The sequence below is a fragment of the Malania oleifera genome, chromosome 4 (genome assembly GCF_029873635.1).
Source record: "Malania oleifera isolate guangnan ecotype guangnan chromosome 4, ASM2987363v1, whole genome shotgun sequence".
NCBI lineage: Eukaryota > Viridiplantae > Streptophyta > Magnoliopsida > Santalales > Ximeniaceae > Malania > Malania oleifera.
The window spans coordinates 24,626,789-24,636,385 of NC_080420.1; positions in this window are offsets into that span (position 1 = coordinate 24,626,789).

The following is a 9,597-nucleotide window of genomic DNA, read 5'->3' on the forward strand; positions in this document are numbered from 1 at the left end:
GATTACATTGTATTTCTTCAAGAACATGAGGTAGACATTGGAGTGATGGTAGATGATCCTATTAAGTTCTATCAAGCCATGGAAAGTTCCAATTCTCAGAAGTGGATTGATGCTATGAATGAGGAGATTAAGTCCATGAAGGACAATGACATGTGGGATCTTGTCCCATTGCCAGAAGGTATGAAACCCATTGGTTGTAAATGGATATTTAAGACCAAAAGGGATTCAAAAGGCAATGTGGAAAGGTACAAGACTTGTCGTGCTATGAAGGGCTTTACACATAAATAAGGCATTGATTATAAAGAGACTTTCTCTCCAGTTTCTTCGAAAGACTCTTTTACGATTATAATGGCATTAGTGGCGCATTTCAATCTTGAGTTACGTTAGATGGATGTAAAGACATCATTTCTTAATGATAACATTGATGTGACAATCTATATGGTGCAGTCAGAAAACGTTGTGTCAAGAGACTCAAAGAATATGGTTTGCAAACTAAAGAAATCCATCCATGGACTCAAACAGGAATATCGACAATGGTATATTAAGTTTCATCAAGTAATTATCTCGTTTGATTTTGAGATAAATTAAGTTGATGACTATGTATATCATAAGTTTAGTGGGAGCAAGTATATTTTTCTGGTTTTGTACGTTGATGACATTTTGCTTGCCAGCAACAATATAGGTTTATTGCATGAAACCAAGAGATTTTTAGCTAAGAATTTTGAGATGAAAGATCTTGGTGAAACCTCTTTTGTGTTAGAGATACAAATACACCAGGATCACTCTCGGGGTACTTTAGGACTATCACAAAAGAGCTATATCGAAAAGGTTCTTAAAAGACACTACAAAAAAGTTAGTTTTTAGTGACAAAACTATTAGTGACGAATTTAAATCCGTCACTATAAAGTGGGTATTAGTGACGGTTTTAGCAACTGTCACTAATACAAACCTAAACCCAAAAAAAATCGCGGGAAAATAGTTTTCGCACAGTAATTATCCCGGGAAAGTATTAGCGACAATTTTTACGGTATTAGTGACGAATTATGTTCGTCACTAAAAAACACTTATTAGTGACAGTTAAATAATCGTCACTTCTATTATTTAAAAAAATAAAAAAAATTATTTCACAAAATTAGTGACGAATTTGAATATTTGTCACTATTAGCACGTTATTAGTGATGGATTTGGGACCATCACTATTGCTCTTTTATTTAAAAAAATAAAAAAATTTTGAAGGAGAGTATTAGTGACGAATATGGACATTCGTCACTACTACAGTGATATTAGTGATGGATATAAGACTGTCACTACTGTCCTTTTATTTTTAAAAAATAAATAAAAATTTAGAAGGCGAGTATTAGTGACGAATCTGGACATTCGTCACTACTAGATTGTTATTAGTGAAGGATTAGGGATCGTCACTACTGCTATTTTATTTAAAAAAAAAAATTTAGAAGAAGAGTATTAGTGATGAATCTGGATATTCGTCACTATTACAATGTTATTAGTGACGGATATGGGATCGTCACTACTGTTATTTTATTTAAAAAAAGTAAAAAAAAAATAAATTAGAAGGTGAGTATTAGTGATGAATCTGGACATTCGTCACTACTAGATCGTTATTAGTGATGGATTAGGAACCGTCACTACTGCTATTTTATTTAAAAAAAAAATTTAGAAGGAGAGTATTAGTGACGGTTTTGAAATCGTCAGTAATGCCCGAAAACTTAAATCCCTTTTCCTCGACATATTTTCCCATACTTTCCCAAATTCCCTCCTGCTCCTCCCACCACCGACTCTCGAGCAACCGCTGCACATTTCCCCCATCACAACATCGCCTCGTTGCAGCCCATCGCCGCATCGCACCGTCGCCGCCTGTCGCCGCGTCACACCGTCGCCGCCAGTCGTTGTGTCTTTCCCTCCTGCCAACGCCGCCTCCGCCAGTATATGTGTGTGTGTGTGTGTGCGTATGGTTATTTAATCAGCCCACCACTCGCTCGAGAAAATGACTTAGAGAATCAAATACTTAATTCTCTTCCTTGTAGATCTGGGTATTTGCGTGGCTAGACACTATTAAACCATATGGGCCAATGGAACAACATTTCAGCGGGAACAAGTATCCGTCCATATTTATTGATCACATTTTTTTTTGTTCATCTTTTGATCACTTTTCCTTTTTTCTTTTCTTATTGCAATTCTTTCCATGGCTCCAAAGTAGCCACATTTTCTGGAAGTTTCAAATTCAACAAAAACAGTAGTAGCATTATAGAAAAACTATTTAAATGATTTTATGTAACATTGTCAATCAATTCAATATGTACAACCCTTCTAGTTCTTGCATTATAATAGTCGAGAGTTGCACAAGAATATATATAAAAAAAAAAAAACACTCGATAGAAAATAACTACTAGATCTTTCATTCATTACTGGATAAAAAAAATTGATAGAACACAATTCATGCCTGAAGCCTAACCTAACTCACCTCAACAACAACAAACCCAAAGACCTAATAGAGCAAAAAATTGCAGAAAAATCAGCCTGCAGAAAATCTAAGCACCTCAGAACTATTCAAAATGGCTTTATTTCTGTTCTTGAATTTTAAGTTGTTTTTCTGTATATTTTTCTAGTATGCACTATTCACATTGCACTTAATGCAGTAGATGACTGAATTTTTTTTTTTAACTGTATTGAATCTTATATATATATATATATATATATATATATATATTTGGAAATATTAATATTAATGAATGTACATAACGGCACCCATTAATAAATATTCTTTGAAATATTAATATATTGGAAATATTAATATTTTATTTAATTTCATCTCTTGACATGATTTATGTGATGAATTCAAGTTAGCAATTTTTGAACGTCAAACATTTAGTTTGCAAATTATCTGACCATTTTTTTTCTTTTGCATTATAATTTTTTTACTGAGAAATTTGTTTGGTGGTTAATTATCGGTGCTCCAATTGTGAAAGTGATGAGAAATAATATGCATACCATACTAAAATATTAAATACATTTGTATTAAAATAACAAATTTAGTTGAAAAAAAAAAAATAAAGTGCACCCACCAACGGGCTCCTAAAGGTAATGTGTAGAGACCCGAAGAAATTATAATGATTAAATAACAAAGAGGAAGAAAAAAAAAATTGTAAAGGAGTTATAGCGGGTCCTTGTCGACGAAGTGGCTTATTGGGATCATCGACGGGGACACGTGTCTCGTTGAGGAGAAGATACCGAGAGGCTATTTTCAGTTCTGAATTTCGTCGACGAGGAATAAGCGTTCATTGATGAACTTTCTTTGTGGCCTCGTTGATGAAGTGACGTGGCTCGTCGACGAGTGCAAGTGTAAAAATAGCCTAAACTTGATTTTCTCTGCAAAAATCACGCAAAAACCTTCCTCTCTCTCTCTCTCTCTCTCTCTCTCTCTCTCTCTCTCTCTCTCTCTCATGTTCGTCCCCTTTCCATTCTCTCTAAAATTTTGGGCCGATCTCTTGTTGGTTCGACGATCCGAGACCGTCACGACACTCCTAGGAAAGTTCTTTTCATGTTTGTTGGAGTGGATTGTTGGTGGAGTTAACTTGGATTTTATCCCAAATTTAGGGTAAGGTTTTTTATTTAGTATTTGACTTTCTTACAGTTATAGAAAATGTAGCATTCGAATAAATACTGAAGTTTTGTTTAGGGAGATGTTGTTTTCAAGGTGTTGAACGGAGAACCTAGCGGGTGCAGGGTTGCTTATTCTAAGGGTCTTTTCAGTAGTCAGGTAAGGGAGTAAACTAAAGCAGTCATTTTTCATGAAAATTATTATTATTTAGTAGCATGTTTTATGTTCAGAAAGCATGTATTATATATAAGCATATTTGTGGAAATATATATTTGGGAAAATATTGTTGTTACACAAGAATATGTATTTTTAGTATGAAATGTCAGGAAATGTGATTTCAGAACAGAATTCATGATTTTATTCAGTTTGTGTGGCATGAATATTATTTTACACAAATTGTATTATGTTATGTCAATTTTACACGAAAACCATATTTGCTACTATTTCGGGAATAACACAATAATATAGTAAACCATGATTTCAGAATATATGACAAACAGTACATTTATTCAGATCAGTATGTAGTTATGTTCGGTGCAAGGCCGTGATTAATAGCCAGCGTAAGGCCGTAGTTATGCATGTTATTCGGGCCAAGGCCATAATTATTTATGTTATTATAGAATTCAAAAAAATGCTATCAATCTATTTACGTTAAACAATATATTATCATGTACTATATGTTATCAGAACTTGGATGATAGTTTAGATCAGTTTCCGGAGCACGGTACAGTAGCTATACAATTCAGTTTAGTTTAGAGTTGTGCTAACTGCTTTGCCAGTAGAGGGGGTGGGAGATGGATAGTCGATGTGACTTTCAGTGTAGAGTTGTGGACGTCCACTTGGCAGTCTAGACCATGGTGTGGCGGGCTCATCATACTTACAAATATTTTTGACTCGATAGTGGTCAGCCAGCCGTTGTCGAGTCCTGCCTTCGGACTGCACAACCCGTCATGTGGTAATATATGACATCAGCTAGCTATTCATCCTGGGTAAAGTTCAAAAATTACTAGTTATATCAGATGATTTTATGAATAGTGAAATACAGTATGATTTAGTATATTTACGAAATGATATGTTTATTTAGTTATGATATTATCAGTTTTTCAAGCATGTGATATGTACTATGTATTTATTATGGCACGCAAATATTCATGTTATCACACAATTGTATTTAGTTTATTTCCTTTACTGAGAGGTGTTTCACCCCAGTTTAAACCATTTTAGGGAACCCAGAAAGACAGGTGGACCGAGCCTTGCGCCGTTGAGGCGGTTGTACTACCTTGTTAGGAGGGCGAGTCTTTTAAACTAGGGTCGATAGGTTTGATGTAAGATCCTAGTTTTATCTTTTGGTGTTTTTGAGGATTGTATATATATACATTTACAGTACATGGTGAAAATGTAGGCAACTTTGGTATATTGTGTTATATGGTTGGGAGGATGAAATTTATGTTTACAGCTATTTAGGTTTCCGTTGTGTATGACAGGGGTGTCCCTGTTACCCATGGGTTCAGGTTGACTTTGTTATGTTTTAAGTTAATGATAATTAATATGGTTGATTATGTAGTAAATTAAGCAGGTCGTTACATAATGTATGATTTGTTTTGAGTTTATTCTAATCTTAATTTATTAATTTATTAAGTTTAAATTTTATATAACATCCGAGGATAAGTGGTTTCCAAATATTATTTAAAGAATCTGTTCATTATTTGCAAGGCTTTTTTTTTTCTTGGAACTCTTGTCTTGATGGATGGTATTATGTGATATAAATTGTAAATTGAACTACTTAAATACATGCTTGTGTTGAACGCCAACTGCATGGCTGATGCTGTACATTGTGAATTGCATGCTGGTAGTGGAGTTAGGTTCTCGCATGCTCAAACTTACTAGTATCCACATGATGCGTATTATTGTGATTTGTTTGCTTGAATCTATCAAGTTTTAGTGTAGAAATTTTTTGAGAAATGTCCAATTTACAGATGGCATGCTGCTGAAATTTTTTTAAAGTTTTTCCATAATAAAACCATGTATAAAGAAATGTATGCATGATCAGTTAAAATTTAAAGTCATTCTAACTCGCGCCTCTCATGTGTTGAAATTTGTAAGAAAAGAGGCGCTCTTAGGCTTATCATTGAAAATCTAAAACACTTGGCTAAGAATAACAATGTATAGAATACAGTGAAAGGTTAAGAACTAAATGCCACATGAAATAAAATGCCTAATTAATTACTGATATTTCATGTATTCATTGAAGCTTAGACCTGTTTAAGAACGGTTACTCTACATTCATACCTAATCGTACATGTGAGACAAATCAATTGTTATAATTCAATTGATTATTAGTCATACTATGTTGACTAATAATAAATTGAACATGTTAATTATTTATTTCACTTATGATTAGTAATGTTTGTATTTCAACCATTCTTGGATTGTCCAATGTGGACAGTTCAGGAAGTTGTATTTACATTGTTGTCATCGTTCACGCTTTGTCAATTATCATTATATATTTCGAGCGCGCTCTACTTGTGTTCTCTGGGTGCATAGTGGGGTGTCGTGACAATTTGTTAGTGATGGAAAACTAGAAACATGTTTACTTCTGCCATCTTGTGTACTTGGAGAGCCATGGGGAGATGCTGCCGAAATTTATAATGAATATGACAAAGGAATTTGAGCGATTGATCAAAATGTAAATGCAACATTCCTGAATGGGATAGGATCCGTACCCTTTAGAGTATGATAGTTGATTATAGGATTCACGATGTATGTGTTATAAACATTATAAGAATGTAATGAATACCATTTACTTAAACATGTTATAGGGTAATTAATGAACATGGATAAGAGTTGGATGAACACTTGGGGTAGGTTTTTGTTAGAATACGTGAAAGGGGTACATGATTTCATAGAGTTAGCACGTCCTCGTGTAGATAGAGCCAGTAGAATAAGGTGTCCTTGCAAGAAATGCCAAAACATAACATTCAAACACATTGATCTGGTCCATTCACATTTATTAGACTTTGGAATGGAGAAAAGGTACACAACATAGGTGCTCTACGGTGAAGATTATGCAGTTCAGAGTGATGATGATGACAATGAAGATAATGGGGCAAATATAGTAGGTGGTGATACATATTCGGAAGGGTTAATCGAAATGTTAGGTAACTTGCAAAGGGGGATTGCAGTGGACACGGGTGATGTCGGCGTGTCACATACTGGTGATGAATCTACTTCATCAAGTACCATACCTTGCGATCCTAGTACGTTGAATCGACTCAGTAAACTATTTGCTAATCTTGTGAGGGATGCACAGGTGCCCCTATATGCAAACTGTAAAAAGCTCTCAAAATTAGAGTTTCTGATAAAGTTGCTTTATGCAAGGATAATGCATCGGTTATCTCAGAGCGCATTCAACATGCATTTAAGCCTTATTAAGGTGGCATTGCCAGATGGTGAAACACTTCCGAAGTTTTTTTATGAGGCGAACATATACATGCGTGAATTGAGTCTCAATTACACTCTAATACATGTGTGTAGGTATGATTGTGCACTCTTCTATGGTAAACATGAAAATGCGAATAAGTGTCCAGAATATGGTGAACCGAGGTATACAACTAATCAGAAGAAGGGTAAAAAATCCCCTAAGAAGTTTTGCGATATTGTCCACTAATCCCACAACTGCAACGATTGTATATGTGCAAAAAGTGTAACAACCTGCTTATTTTACCATATATTTTTTTTATAATAATAATATCCAATATAATAATTATGACAATTCATAATCCACCTGGACCCAAGGGTATCAGGGTATACCTGAGATACAATACCAATACCTAAGCAGTAGGAAACGTAAAATCATATACATATCTCAAAACATCCCAAAAAGAGTCCTAGGGTCGCCACCCAAAAATCCATCTGACCCTAACAAAATGACTTACCCTTCAGGTAGGGTAGGACTATCAAACTCTAGAGCTGCAGAGCTTTGTCCGCTCTCCTATATAAGGCTCCTGAAATGTTTATATAATTTGGGGTGAGACACCTCTCAGTAAGAGAAATAAACTAATACCAGTGTGTGACAACATGAGTAATTTTGTGTTATACATATAACAATACATAAACATACTTAGTAAAACTGTTTGTATCATATCTGGGAAAAAACATATATAATCATAACATGGTATAACATACTAAATTTCCATACATATAAATCATCTCATATAACAATACATAGAAAACATCCTGGATGGTTAGCTGGCTGGTGTCATGTCTTACCCCCATATGACTGGGTTGTGCGGTCCGAAGACGAGACTCGACAATGGCTGGCCGACCACTGCCGAGTCAAATAAAAAATCTATAAGTACGATGGGTTGCTTGCGCTACAATAAACCACATCGACTGCCAATCTCCCACTGCCCCGTATGGCAAGCGGTAGCACTAACATATCATGATCATGATCGTATAGCTACAGTATCGTGCTTCGTGAAAGCTTAAACCAAGTCAATCAGGTTCTGATAACATATAACATATTTCCAAATAATGATACATGACTATTTCATAATAATAACTATCAAGTTAATATCATCATATAACTATGCATAACATATCATAAGAATCTTCGAGCCTTACGCCAGCATTTTGTATTTTATAAATCACGGCCCCGTACGCTGATATTGCATATCATATAAAATCCTCGGCCCATATGCCGACATATCATATAAAACCCTCGGCCTGTATGCCGATATATAATATAGAAACCTTCAGCTCGTACGCCAATATATCATATAAAAGCCCTCGGCCCGTACACCGATATATTATATAAAAACCTCTGTATCATTTTAACATTTTCCATGGTAAATTTTACTCATGCCACATAAAATAGGTATTACTCATATTTCTGATCAACAACATTATTCCCAACATAATTTTATTTTATACATATTTATTTCAAATTAAATGCTATAAAATAATAAATACATTTCGTAAAATTTATGACTTAGTTTATCTCCTTACCTGACTTTTGGAAAGCCCCTAGAATAACTAGTCCTGCACCCGCAGGGTTTCTCGTTCAACACCCTATAAACAACATCTCCCTGAACAAAACTTCAGTATTTCTTTGACCACTACCTTTCTTACAACTGTAGGAAAGCCAAATATTGAATAAAAAGCCTTACCTTGAATTTGAGATGAAATCCAAGTTAACCCCACCAACGATCCACTCTAGCAGACTTGAAGAGAACTTTTCCAGGAGTGTCGTGGTGGCCTTAGATCGTCGAACCGGTAGGAATCCAGCGCAGAATTTTAGAGTAAAGGGGGAAGGGGCGAACATGAGAGAGAGAGAGAGAGAGAGAGAGAGAGAGAGAGAGAGAGAGAGAGAGAGAGAGAGAGAGAGAGAGTTCTTTAGGTAATTCTGTAGAAAAATTCGAGTTTAGGCTATTTAAACATCTGCACTTGTCGACGAACCACGTCACTTTGTTGACGAGGTCACGAAGGAAGTTTGTCAACAAATGCTTACTCCCCATCGACGAAATTCAGAACTAAAATATAGCCTCTCGGTATATTATCATCGATGAGACACGTGTCCCCGTCGAAAATCCCCTTAATTGTGTTCGTCGACGAACATGCTGCGTTTGTCGACAAGACCCCTGTTACATTCTAAATTCAATTTCCTTTTCCCCCTTCTTTTATTATTTAAATTTCATAATTTTTCGGGTGACTACAAAAAGACTACTGCATGACATCAAGAGAAACGTCTTCATGATGGAAACACGCTTAGCCATCTAGCGGACTCTAAAGCTTGGGCTGATTTTGATAAAATGCATCTACGGTTTGCTAGTGATCCTCGCAACATTAGACTTGACCTTGCTTCAGATGGGTTCAATCCTTTCGGTAACATGAACAACCCGTATAGCATGTGCCCAGTTATGATGATGCCATACAATATGCTGCCATGACGATGTATGAAAGAACTTTTCGTTTATATG